This window comes from Dermacentor albipictus, chromosome 5 (genome assembly GCF_038994185.2).
Source record: "Dermacentor albipictus isolate Rhodes 1998 colony chromosome 5, USDA_Dalb.pri_finalv2, whole genome shotgun sequence".
Lineage (NCBI taxonomy): Eukaryota > Metazoa > Arthropoda > Arachnida > Ixodida > Ixodidae > Dermacentor > Dermacentor albipictus.
Window position 1 is genome coordinate 100,216,170 of NC_091825.1, and position 13,597 is coordinate 100,229,766.

A 13,597-nucleotide genomic window follows, 5' to 3' on the forward strand; every position below is an offset into this window, starting at 1 on the left:
ACGGCTCCGAGTAAATGTATAGTAGCAACCTATCCAATGCGTCGAAATCGGTGCATTACGCCGCAGTAATGTATACGTTTCTTACGTTGAATAATCTTAAGCGTGTAAAACGAGCATGCATTCGATGACAAAAAGAGAAGAGACCACGATTGACTGTGCTGCATGGCACAGGCAGCTCCATTTACGGAACCATGCACTACAGGGTCTTCGCTGCGAAGACTGTTTGCGCTGTTTTCAAGAGAATGATCTGACCTTTCCGCCTGGCGTCGGCGGCGAGCGGCGGCTTGTCCTGCTGTCGGCACAGCTGTCTGCTGAGCTCAATGTTGCCTGGTTGCAGCCGCGAGCGTAGCTCTATGATTCCTTTCTTCAGCAGTGGTTCATACTTTGCGAGGATGCTCCATAACGTGTACCGAAGAGTAAACACAGGTATCCTGACTACAAGGCGCACATGTCAATTACCTTGACTGGTGGCGCGGTACGTTGCTGTTCATGCTGATGATAATAATTACGGTTTGTTGGCATCTCCTCCGAAAGGGGGTGGTGACAAGTAGTCACCTGGCCTGCTTGACTTAACTAGGTTCAGCTACATGTTGCATGTATGTGTTATATGCAACTGCTACATATCAGGGCACCTGGTCGAATATAAGGAAACTGCAATGCAAGGTTTGTGCGTATTGACGCAATGCGGCGCGCCTGTCACACCGTGTATCAGGAGAGACGAAACGATGCTAGTGATAATGATGATGAATTTAGGGCATTTTCTTTGAAACGGGACGATGACACACCTTGAACTAGCCTACTTGTATTATTCAGGTAGGCCGTACATGTTCTTCATTGCATCAGTATTCATACAGGGTGTTACAGCCAACTTTAGCCAGAGTTTAAAAACATTACGATGCTCTCTAAGACCATGAGACCAAATGGATGTCGCTTACTTATGTATGTAGTGTGTAACTCGACTAATTAGTCGATATTGATTAACTAACTTCTGAAGCAACGAAGCTAGGAAAAATTGCAATTAGAAAGTTGCAGAGCGGTTTGCAAAATGTCGGAATAAACAGTTTCTGTCTTTCTATATAAAAGTATTAGTGTTTTTGAGCTTACTGCAAATTCCCGCAACATACAAAAAACACCAGGTGACATGCCCGCTTGGGCGTGATGATTGCACTGCTCCCAAGCGTTCGGCGCACAAACGAACATAGCGTTTAGCCGGGTGGCTGCCTCTTCGTCTGCTTATCGCTATCATGAACCACCGCGAGGGAAGCGCATGGCTGGTGAAGATCGCACAGACAACGCCTTCGTCGCTGCCCCGTCGCATTTTAAGTGACAGCCCGCCCAGGTAGATGGTATGTTCATTTGAACGCGGACAGTTTGGGAGCGCTGCAGTCACGAGGCGCAAGCGGGCATGTCAATTGGCATTTTTTTTTATTTCGCGGGCATCCGCAGTAGGCTGAAGAAAATTAATACTTAATACATCGAAAATTAGAAACCGAATTAAAAAAAATACTTGGAGGGCGCTTAAGCTTCGTATTTAAGGATATGATGCGAGAGCATACAAACATGCGAGAATGCTTGTCACGCTTCATGTTTACCGGGAAACTGGCGGCGAAACCTGTGCGAGAAGGCAAGAAAAAAAAGAATTTCTCGCCAAGGTGCACCACGCAATCTGGACTGCCAGCTCGGAGTGCGCGGTGTCGCCAGTCACCGACACCTCGGGGCAATGTCGTTACCCGTGAGGTGCTCCTGCGCTTTGTCGCCCCGAATCGAATCTCTCGCTGAGGCGTGCGTGGCTGTTGGCACGGAGTGCGCGTTGTCGCGAGTCACCGACACCTAGGGTAAACTTCGCTACTCCAGGTGCTCCTGCACTGGTGTCGCCCTGAATATTTCGTGGAGGCGTCCGTGGCTGCTCACTGAGATTCCTACATAGTTCGTTCCTTCAGGAGCATGTCAGAACCGTTGCGATGCCAACCTGGTCCAAGCGTCTGTCGCTAGTATTCAGTGGCGGGTCTTAAAGGCATGTCACGTACTCATCATTTTAATGATTTGTCTACGACTGGCTCTGTGTGTGATTCGTTTAAGGAGCCATTTATACATAACGCTACTGAGGTACAGCGCCAAGCATTTCGAGTCACCATGTTCCAGAAAGGGGCTATATTGCGAACGGCGCCTCTTCCGGCTTCGCAGATCCTACGTGATTGTCTTTTTTTCACAACCTTGATCTACCACTGGAAATGTGCGGGGAGACGAGTTGTATTCTGCATACTATGCTGAACTATGTCACAGAAAGCCCCCAGCCACTGCCTCGACCACGACGGAAATCCATTCAGTGACCTCAGGTTGCGGATGCTACCCGCGCGCGTACTGCCACCCATACCTATAGTGCGAAGAGTACAGGCCTCACACCTAGCTCGAGGTGTGCGGTCGGCTGCAATTTCGCGGCTTTTGACCAAGTGTCGCGGAAACGAGCGTCTCTCTGTACTTCGAACGGCGACCACGACAGTATACGCTAAGGAAAAGTGGACTCGGCGGCGTCGATGTCGAGGTTCGCGGGCGTGACCGGGGCAAGGAAGCAAGTGCCATCGCAGCCGTTAAAGGAGACTTGTAACTTCTTTTATTCGAACCAGAGAACATACGTGAAAGATATTTGTACCTTTGAGTAAATGTATGTCCTAAAAAAAAATTTGAAAAAGGACTGATAGTTCACATTATACACTAGTAATATAGTTTAACATGGTGGATAAATATACTCGCCAGTATATAGATAGCAGCGTTTACTTTCCCCATTTTAGTGTGCAGCTCTTAGGCGCCCGTGCCTACGGCGAGCGTTGGCGTCGTCGTAACCGAGGGAACGAACGCAGGGGATGAAAGAACACACGCGGAGTGCATTGGGGGATGAAAAAAGTGGCGACAGTGAACAGAGTGCGAGGAGGAAAGTGGAGGAGGAGGGTGCAGCGGAAGTATGAGGCGGGAAGCGGGAGAGGGTATGGAGAGTACGTGAGAAGAAAAGTGTTGTGCCACGCAAGACGTGCACTGCTGCGACAATGACCACGGGCTGGCGCCAGAGTATCGGGCGTCGTCTGGGAGGTCTGTCTGCGGCGGCTGCTGTGAATCGCGCACACGCGTCATCCACGCGATGCCTCTCGCGATCTCCCGATCAGCGAGGCCATCACGCCACACTCCGCCCTGTTTTCAACGTGTCCGCACGAGCCAGGCTGTCCACGCCAATCAATATGTCACGAAATTAAAGCAATTACAAAGCTGCGCTCACATTTAGCAATAGAGAGTAACGTGATCGTCGCTCATTTTTTACAGCCAAGCTGTCTATCGCTTGGATCGTGGGGATTTCGTCGGGGCGTAACATCGACAGAGAGAGAGTAATAAACTTTATTGTGAGACCAGGCTTCTTGGGCCCAAAGGTGGGTGGCCTCCTCAGTCCAAGTAGCCATGGCTCGCTGCCGGAGCCTGAGCCCTGTTCACCAACCGCAGCTGGCTGTCAGGGTCTTGCGTCACCAGCAGAGCTTCCCACTGGTCTTCCAATTCTTCTTCTGAATCCGCCTCGAAAGAAAACTAACATCACCGGTGGCTCATACACCTAAAGGCAAAGGCTCATACCCCCGTAAGGCTGCAGAGGCTACAAGCGCTCAGCAAAGGGAAGCGAACAGCGCACAAAGTCTTTGGAATCGCTCATACAACATACACAACGGCTTACATTTGAATAACGAACAAGCTCAATATGATCATCCGAGCCCCACAATTGATGATAAGGTGCTCCTGCACCTATATGCAACGCGAAACACGTAGCGCTCTCGGCATAGGTTTCCGGGTAACGTTTACTGCTGCGGAAGCTGCTTCGGCGACGGCAGCTTGACTGTAGCATACGAAACAGGAAGTTATGCAACTACACTTTAGTACGTAAAAGACGAAGCCAGTTGGCAAATGGTATGCGCTGTGACAGTGCCATAAAAAGGCCACGTATAGTGAGGACTCCTGAAGATGCAGCATGCATACGAGGAGTGGCGTTTTGTCTTCACTCTGGCACTCTTTGTAAAAGCACAAAGTAGAGGCACGAGCCAAGTGGCGGGCCGTCGACACGTCGAAGGCTAATAATTAGGTAAACTACTGTGCCATCATTACTATCGCTTCCAGAGTCGGTGAAGAAAAAAAAATTACCGACGATTACGTTACTTCCTAATGCGAAATTTGAGCGCAGCCAATAAGCTGTTTCACCTTTTCGATAGATTGAGGCAAAGAAATCGAGCAACACATGTATGCGCTATCACAGAATTTTTTTTTATTTTTCACACGTATTCCTTTAACAAAGACTCCACTAACAGTTCTTGACAGTCATGAAGGAAGCTTTGTGCTCGGAGAAATAGACTGATATATGTTCGACTTGGTACACCAACGCTTGATTCTCAACGGACGCCAAAGAGCTCTGCTTCGGCGACGCGTACTCCTGGATCATCTCGACGGCGGCGACGGTAAGCTTCTGCTTCGGCGGCACGCACCTCTGGATTCTGACGGCGACGGCGCTGGGCCTCTGCTCTGGCAGCTCGTTTAGCAGCAGCAGCAGCAGCAGCAGCAGACGGAGGACTTCCATCGGTCGTCTCGCTCATGGCTCAGAAAGAACTGGCAGATAATTTCGCTGTGGCGAACGGCAGTGGCAATTTCGGCTCGGGCGGTGCACATATACAGATCCGCCGCCACCGATCTGGCTCTCTGATTGCCACCGCACAGGGCGAACGGCAGCGGCAATTTCGGCTCGGGCGGTGCACATATACAGATCCGCCGCCACCGATCTGGCTCTCTGATTGCCACCGCACAGGGGTTGCATTGGAGGAGGAGCGAAGAAAGGAATTAAGTTCGAGCCGGCGCTTTGACAACCGGAGACTCGCAGGAAGAGGGGGGAGGGGGGCGGCGTGTACACCCAGCGGCAAACGATGGGGGCAGAAGCGCGCGCAGCAAGCGGACAACACGATAAAGGGAGGAGGGAAGAGATAGCAGCGACTGACTGATGCCGCTGACGCCGATAGTGAGTCAACCCCAGCTGCGGAGTTGGTTTCAGGGACAGCGCCGCCGATGCCGACACAAACAATATGATACCCTCGCTTCCGCAGCGCTAAGAACCAGGTCTAGCCGTGGGAAGGTGGTCACGTATTCGTCGACGTGCCGGGGCCTACGTGAAATAACCGGCGCATCGGCAACTGAAGAGCACCCTATCCGCCACACAAGAACAGGGGGGGGGGGACCCTTTCCTCCTCTTTCTGCATGGCGGCGACGGTGTTCTATGCAGTCACGTTATCTTGACTCTCTAGCGGCGTCAGCGGCATCCAGCGGTATCAGTCGGTCGCTGCTAGCGCTGGGGGGATGAAAGGGGGGCGGAGCTGGTTACGAGGCCGACGACAACGCCGACGACGACGCGAAACCCAGGAACCGACGCCAAAGAGCTGCGCTCTAAAACATGGCTCACGTTCATGTACCGCGAGAATAAAAGACGCTGACGCGCGTTACCTCAGCGGCCGTGGTAACCACCGCTCCGGACATTCCGCATCACCTTGGCTGGCCGGCGTAAATAAACCGTTGCTACGGTGGCTACCTCTTCATACCGTCTCCCACACTACATGTGAATATCGTCACATGGATACTATCAACCTACGTCGCAATGGGTATTCACTCTAGTTGTCGCTTATAGATTTGCTGTCTACGTGCCTTCACAGCGCAGTTTAGAGCCCGTTCTCTTTAGTTAGCCCCTTTCTTCCTATGTGGGCCTGCGCTGAGAGCAAGGTCCTTTCTCTTTTACTTTATTTAACGCGTTTAGCTTTTCTTTAGAAAGGTCATGTTGTCTGTGGTATCAACGCGAAAAGCATGCGTTGCCTACTTCAGCCATTTTGAATCCATCCATCCGTGCACCCATCCACCAATCCACACATCCACCCATCCACCCACCCATCCACCTACACACTAAGTTTTCTAGTAGCGTAGCGTTTATTTAATTGTCTCTGCAAGAAATATAGAGAACTATATATTTGTGGAGCAATCACAGTACTTTTGGATCCCTCGTTTACTGCTCTAGCAAGTTGAGTGGTACAACTAACTCCTATTGTAATTTGGGAAGTTGCGTAACGATGCGTGGCGGCCAGTCCCGTACAACCACGTAGAACGCAGGACGCTGCCATTCTATACGTGCTGCGCCCACCGCGAAAGGTTACAAAAGCACCCACCTAAGCATAGCAGAGAAGTGGCTACGTCAGGTGGTTAGGCTGATAACGGTAGAAGCGTCATTCAGAAAACACAAGGAATACTTCACCACTTCCGGTGGCGTTTTTTTAACTTCCTTTTTAAACAAAAAGATGTTGATCCATAAATGTTTTCACACACAATTGTTAAATTTGTTAATTTCAGTTTTTCTTTCCGGTTTGGCTGTTGCCTCGGCTCCGTCCCTCAGTCGATCACGTGATTTCTCAACTCCTTTCGACTCTTTGTTTCCAGTGGCCAATTTTGCATTAAAACTGCTGTATAATTAGAGAAAAACCAGACGGTGTAACAGGTGACATTGATATTGCTTATAGGTTGAACGGTTATCATAGGGTTTGATGATGGACTCTGTTTCGCGTGATATTATTTTCCACCTTATCTTACTTATATCACGGGTATATATATGGTTTCGAGGATCTGCCAGTGTTACGGCGAGCCGTCCCTCGAGGATATAATGAAGCAAAAGGAAAAGTTAAACGCAACTGGTGTTTTCTCTGCTCTCAACTAGTTCCACGAGCATACAGAGAAGCTGACTACAAACTTAGTCCCTTTCCTGGTCCTTGGATCAGTCTAAACAATGAAGGTTGAACTAACGAAGCAACAGAGATGGGCGTGCCCAACCGCTTCAATAGATGGTGACAACTGAACACCTCTCATGTTATTCGCGCGGGCACTGAATAGATAAGAAAACTGGCCTTCACACCCCAGAAGATATCCATAACTATCACCATCCAAAAGAAATGAAAAAGTCAGCAAAATATTGGCCGCCGAATTGCTGTCAAGTCTCAAGATTTATTTGAAGTGCTTTTATAGGGATGTCTGTGAGGGATGGGGGCATGGGTAGGGTGGAGGGGGTATGCAGCCTAGTTTCCGAGGCAGGGGTGCCTCCATGGCTACATGCCTGGTCTCAAGCAAGCAATCAACAACGCATGTTCAAAGCTTCATGTCAGTCTGTATACGCAAGTGGTAATCCACAAATGACTAAATGAGCTTGGTTTATGGCGCAATTATTCTTCATTGCTATGTGAGAACAATTTCCGTCGCAATACGTGGCCGAAAGAAGGACGCGTGACACCGCAAGGAAGGAGCTCGCTGCTTATGGCTTCTATTTCGCAAAGCGCATAGAATGTCCCAATCATTCGCAAAAAAAAAACTGTGAGTTTAAATTGTGAGTTGTGATGTCAAGTTAGGTTGCCGAAAACAAGTTATTTTTGAATGCTTGTTTGGAAACCATCTGTGTGCACAGTCTACAATACTCCCGGCATCTCTGATTTTTTTTTTCATTTCGAGAGCACCCAACAGAACATTTCTAAATGGCTCCCGCATACGCATTCTCCTGTGCTGCTCCAATATTCAAAGTTTTTTCCCCCTGGAGATGTTCCACAGAGCAATGAATATTTGCATACTGTGATGTGTTTACACAGACTAAAAACTCCTCTCCACGTGTTTGTCTAAGCACTTTGTGTACACAGAGTTTGAGGTCTCCCTGGGTCACACGGTCATTAGAAGAACAAACAAAAGGGTTGGTTTAGTCTGGGCTGTTAAACATGAGTTAACACACTGCACGTGCCGAATGCAGAAAAGGGTTAGGAAATAGTTTTGGCAGCTTGGCTTAGTTTTCTGCTTTCTGTGGAGAAGCGTAGGGGATGAATGGGAGGAACAAGCATTTATTGTACGAAACAGCGAGGAAGTTTCTCTCCTCGCCCTTCGTGGATGGCTCTCTCAGTTCAGCTAAGCCGTTGACTAACCTCGCTGCCACGGCCCGCTTCACCAGACTTCGCGTACCCTCCAGGCTCGGTGCCGTTAACATTGCCTCCCACGTTTCTTCTATGACTTGTAGCGATTCTGAAGCTTGATCTTGAATATTTCTTCTCGCGATTTGAGCACACAAACACCATGTTTTGGTGGGTCTCTGGTATATCACAGAACCGGAACAGGCATGAGAATTGTGTAGGGTGCATCTCGTGAATGGGGGAAAAAACTTAAAGTATTGAGTGTGCCCGAGTTTCTTGGCGCGTTTGTATGTGCGCGCATGAGTGTGCTTGTGTGGGCTTGTGTGTGTTTGTCTGTGTGTGCGTGCGTGCGTGCGTGCATGCATGCGTATTTATGCGCCTAACTACGATTAAAACAAAATGAAGAGAAAGAAGGGGCGCTATAATGTAAAACTATTCCAAACTTTTCTATTCGAATTCTGCAATCGGCCCTCCGCGGTTGGTCAAAAACTTTTTTGGACCCCCCCACTTCACCTGTCTGTTACGCGACGTCACGAGAACCGCAATAGCTCCCCATTTGATATGTGGTGTACACACTGATTATGCATGATTTGAGTGAACAAAAGAAAAATATTTATTGCTGATTGGACGCCTTTTAAGCATTAGCCCTCGCCTATTTGTCAAACGTTTCCGGGCGACAGCCATTTCACCTGCCTGTCACGCGACGTCAGAAAACCGCAAAAACTCACAGTGTGAAGATGACGTGTACGCGTTAAAAATGGATTAATATGCCGAACCAAACAGAATTTTCTTCTCAATAGCCCCACGCTGCCCCGTTCCGAAAGGAATAAAAGATGGCTGCCACCGATTGCACAGGCACTGGCTACTCGCACATACCGGAAAGCATCGGTTTATTTGCGTATAATAAAGCTTTTTGCGTGGCCGTGTAACATCTTCGAGCACTTTCGGCACGTTTAGGGCCTCATTCTGCCAACTCTTCTTTGCTGAGGACTCGTTTTAGCGTCATTCTCAAGCTTCAGCTGCATGCCGCCACGATTTCCGACCAGTCAACGCAAGCTAAGAAAAAGAAAGCGGACCAATCGCAGACGCCGGCACCACCCTCTTTATCCGGTTATCGATTTTCATTGCAGTGACTCGGCCCCATCGAATCCATCTCCACTTGAGTGTGTTCCTCGGCTCTTGTCAGCCAATTAGAATAGGCAACCAGCTCAGTGTAGGCAACGTTATTCGTTTTTCAAGCAAACAAAAGTGACCTCCTATGAACGAGGAGATCGTTTGATTGGTCTGTGCAGACAACCATGCTGGTAACCGCCCGATCCTTGCGTCAGCGGTTACGTAAATATGACGTCAAGAGATTTTAATAAAAACGTATTGGAATAGTTTTACGTTATAGGGCCTAAACCCTTATAGTAAGAATCTTCATATATTAGCCGACGCATTCGGAAACATAATACAAAAACAATCATCGTTGTAATGCATGAAAATACATTATTTGTTGCTGTAAAATTAATTGCTAAGACGAAATAAAGAACTGCCACGAGTCAATGAAACTGTCTCCATGTTGAATTGCAGGTAACTATAGCTCACAGCCCACAAAGTTAATAAACATGCAGGCGCTTCACCGCAGTAAAGCCTTGGTCAACTTCTGTTGCTCCCCCCTCCCTCCTCCCATTTCATTGGACACTTTCTCTTACTCTCTCTATCATCGAAAAATTTGTTGTTTATTTTTTTTCTTCATCCTTGAAATAGGGCGCGGTGGAGCGCATGTAGTAGGGAGGTGGTGAACTAGAAAAAAATACTGCCCTAAGTTTAGGAAGCGCAAACCTAGATTCTTTAGAACATATGTCCACAGTATAATACCTCTACATTGCGTTTCAGCCAGATAAAAAGACATGCTTCCAACAAACCAGTATTTTGCTAGCAGTAGCACGAAAATGCAAACTAAACATTAAGAAAACTTACTCAGAAATAAATACGTGCGTTATCTCTACAGAGGCGCTATTACTCAGCTGTCTCGCTCCTTTATTAATGACACTGTTGGGTTCAACATACCGAAACTGCACATTGCATTAGAGAGAAGCCGTGTAGTCGAGAATACGGATTAATTTTGACCACGCCTCGAGTGATCTTTAAATGTGCACACAATGCCCGTTACACAAACAATTTTGTTTTATGCGAAGCATATTACTAGAGCTCAACCCAGCTCCTCAGGCGCGGCGGTGTCGCCTTCAATACTACGTGACACCGTGACGTCCCGACAGAGGAGAAACGGGGCTTCAACTAGCGCCGTCGCTCTCGGCGTCGACCCCCCGCATCGGACGCGGTGAGTGTCGAGCAACGCAGCGTTCGGCGCGACAACGAAATGTGCTCCTGAGCAAGCGCCGCACGCCTGAGCCGACGCCGACGACACCGGCTTTTCCGCGACACGAGCTCCTTAACGCTGTCGCGTTAAAATAAAGGCTAGTATGCTTCGCATCCTGGGCTTAACCTTTTTCATTCCGCCCCCCGTCTGAATGAGGCTACCGCGGCCAGGGATCGAACTCGCTACGTCGCTCTGACCAGCGCAGCGCAAAACCACTGAGCTGCCACGATGGGATGTTATTCGTCGGCACTGCGCTTTGTAGACAGGCATTCATCTTCATTCCGTCGTGTCTGACATGCCAAGTGAGCCTTCCTAAAGCTTTGTTGTTGGTTTATTTTGCGTTTTTGTCGTGTGCCAGCGATATGTCGGCACTGCGTTACGCATCCAGTGCTACTTTCATTTGAGATGCGCATATGCATGTCGGCGCCTCTGGTGGTCCTGCTTATGCATGGGTCGCAAAGAACTGCGATGTATTCATCCTGGCAGCGGGTCCGCAATATTACTTTTTCGTATCATTCATTTGCTGTGTATGCGGCAAAGGACTGTTCCACAGATTTGTCAGAAACGAAAATGTCGCTGGTGGTAGAATTTTGCTTCGCAGAATTGCAAACAGGAAAGTTTTTGCCCCCGAGTGATGACTTATGAATGCCGGCCATGCATATATAGCCAGAGTCGGTTCTTGCAAGAGATGCCCGGTTCATTTCTTTTTTTGTTTGTTTTCTTGTTTCTATCTTTCTTTGTACATGTGTGGGTGAGTGCGTGCACTTCAGGGAATCTCGATCATATCGTTGTGTGAACACAAACACACAAGTAAAACACCTTAGAAAATTCTTACTTTTTCAATTGAATGCCGAGACCCACTTTCCTTGCGTGCGAGAGGAGGAAGGGCAATCTCATCTTTGACTGTACATGAACAAGAAGCGAGATGAATATAGAATTTGGCTTGGTGGTCATCTCGCACCGGTATATGAACAAGCAAAGAACAATTTCTGTTACAGGTTTTCTTTTTCTATTTAACTACACAAAGCCCAACGTATCACCTTTCCTACACTTGTGAAAGCGACACCAGTGTTTTGCCTTCCGAGTCGGTATGGACGAGAGCGTGGCTTATAGTCACTGCGGCGGCGAGGAGACTGGAGAACACGCAGTTTGCCACTGTCCTCGAGCTAGTGGTTGGTGACTTCAATGCACCACACTCCGCCTGGGGTTACAACAAAGACTCAGTGAAGGGGAAATCACTAGTTGAGACGACAGATCGATACGGGTTAGAACTCATTACAATACCGGGGTGTTACACACGTTCAGGCAATAGTGTAGCGGCGGATACAACCCCAGATCTAGCTTTCTCGAGCCATCCAGGGGAGACGCGGTGGACAAACTTGGAGGAAAATTTGGGCAGTGACCATAACATTGTCTCGATAGGTATCAATTCCCCCAAAATACGTCGCTCCATAGGGAGGGCTTGCATTACAAACTGGACTGTATATCGAGATAAACAAGAGCAGCTCATTTTCACAGAAGATATCGAAACCTGGGTGGAGCAAATACGCGAAACGCACGAAAGCGCAACGAGGGAGATTGCTACAACATCGGATATAACAGCGGTAGACAGCCGCCTCATACACTTATGGGAAGCACGCAGAAGCCTGACGAGACGATGGAAAAGACAAAGATTAAATAGAAAGCTCAAAATACGTATAGCTCAACTAACACAGGAGGCTAATGCTTATGCACAAACACTAGAAAACAATAATTGGCGCCAATTTTGTGAATCTCTACAAGGAACTTTACACACGAAACATGCATGGGACATTTTGAGAAGCATGATAGATCCTGCAAGTACAAAAATAGCGACGAACCGAGATCTGCGATTACTTGAATGCGAATTTCAAGGCGCTGACACCCATCTCCTAGACACACTAGAAGACATGTATATAGGAGCAAATTCCATGCAAAACCATGATACTCCCACATATATAGGAGAGAACAATGAGGAACTAGATTCCTCTATATCGGTGGCAGAGGTTTTCGCGGCAGCGCAAACTTTCAAGAAAAATACGGCGCCTGGACCGGACAAAATAACAAACGCCATGATTCGCAATCTTAGCCTCAATGCTTTAACAGGGCTAACAGATCTTTTTAACAAACATGTATGGACTGAAGGAGGTCAAATCCCACAGGCATGGAAGCGTGCAGAGATAATTCTAATACCGAAACCAGGGAAACCTAGGGACATAAAAAACCTCCGACCCATATCCCTTACCTCATGTCTGGGTAAACTCTTTGAAAAGGTTATACAGATGAGACTCACTAGGTACATAGAAAACAGCAACCTTTTCCCGGAAACTATGTTCGGCTTTAGACAGCATATGTCGGTACAGGACGTGTTTCTCCTACTGAAAGAAGAAGTATAAAACACAGAGAGAGGAAATGCAGACAGATTCATAGTGGCATTAGATATCAAAAAAGCTTTCGATACCATCTCGCACGAAAGCATTTTAACGGAACTATCGAACATGAACTGCGGACAGCGCACTTATGAATACATAAAATCCTTTCTAGACAACCGCACCGCCACGATAGGGCTAGGATCCACCCGCTCAGATGTTCTACAGACCCCCAAAAGAGGAACGCCGCAAGGTTCAATTCTTTCACCGCTACTCTTCAATATAGGGATGGAAGGACTAGCGGTGTAACTACAACGGATCCCAAACTTAGGACATGCGATTTACGCGGACGACGTAACTCTATGGACCGCAAAGGGATCTTTAGGGGAACGTCAGGAAACCCTCCAGAAGGCAATTAGCATTGTTGAGGATCATGTAACAAAAGCTGGCATGAATTGCGCCCCGGAGAAGTCCGAACTAATCCGAGTAAGAGCGCCTTATACACGAAAGGACGATAGACTTCCGATAAAGCTTGCTCCGGGAGGTCAAACAATACAGGAGGTATCTAAAGCTCGGATACTCGGACTATGGATACAGGAAAATGGAGCAGTAGGGCACACGATAGCAAATCTCCGTAAAACGGTTAACAGCGTGTCTAGGATGATAAATAGAGTAGCAAGAAACAGAAAAGCCTTCAAGGAGGAAGAGATGATAAGGCTCGTACAGGCATTTATCATAAGCCGTGTAACATTTGGCCTTCCTTTCCAAAAAGGATCAAACTCAGAGGTAACTAAAATAGACACCCTTATACGCTCAGCTTATAAGGCGGCGCTTGGTCTACCGCTTTGCACTAGCACGAC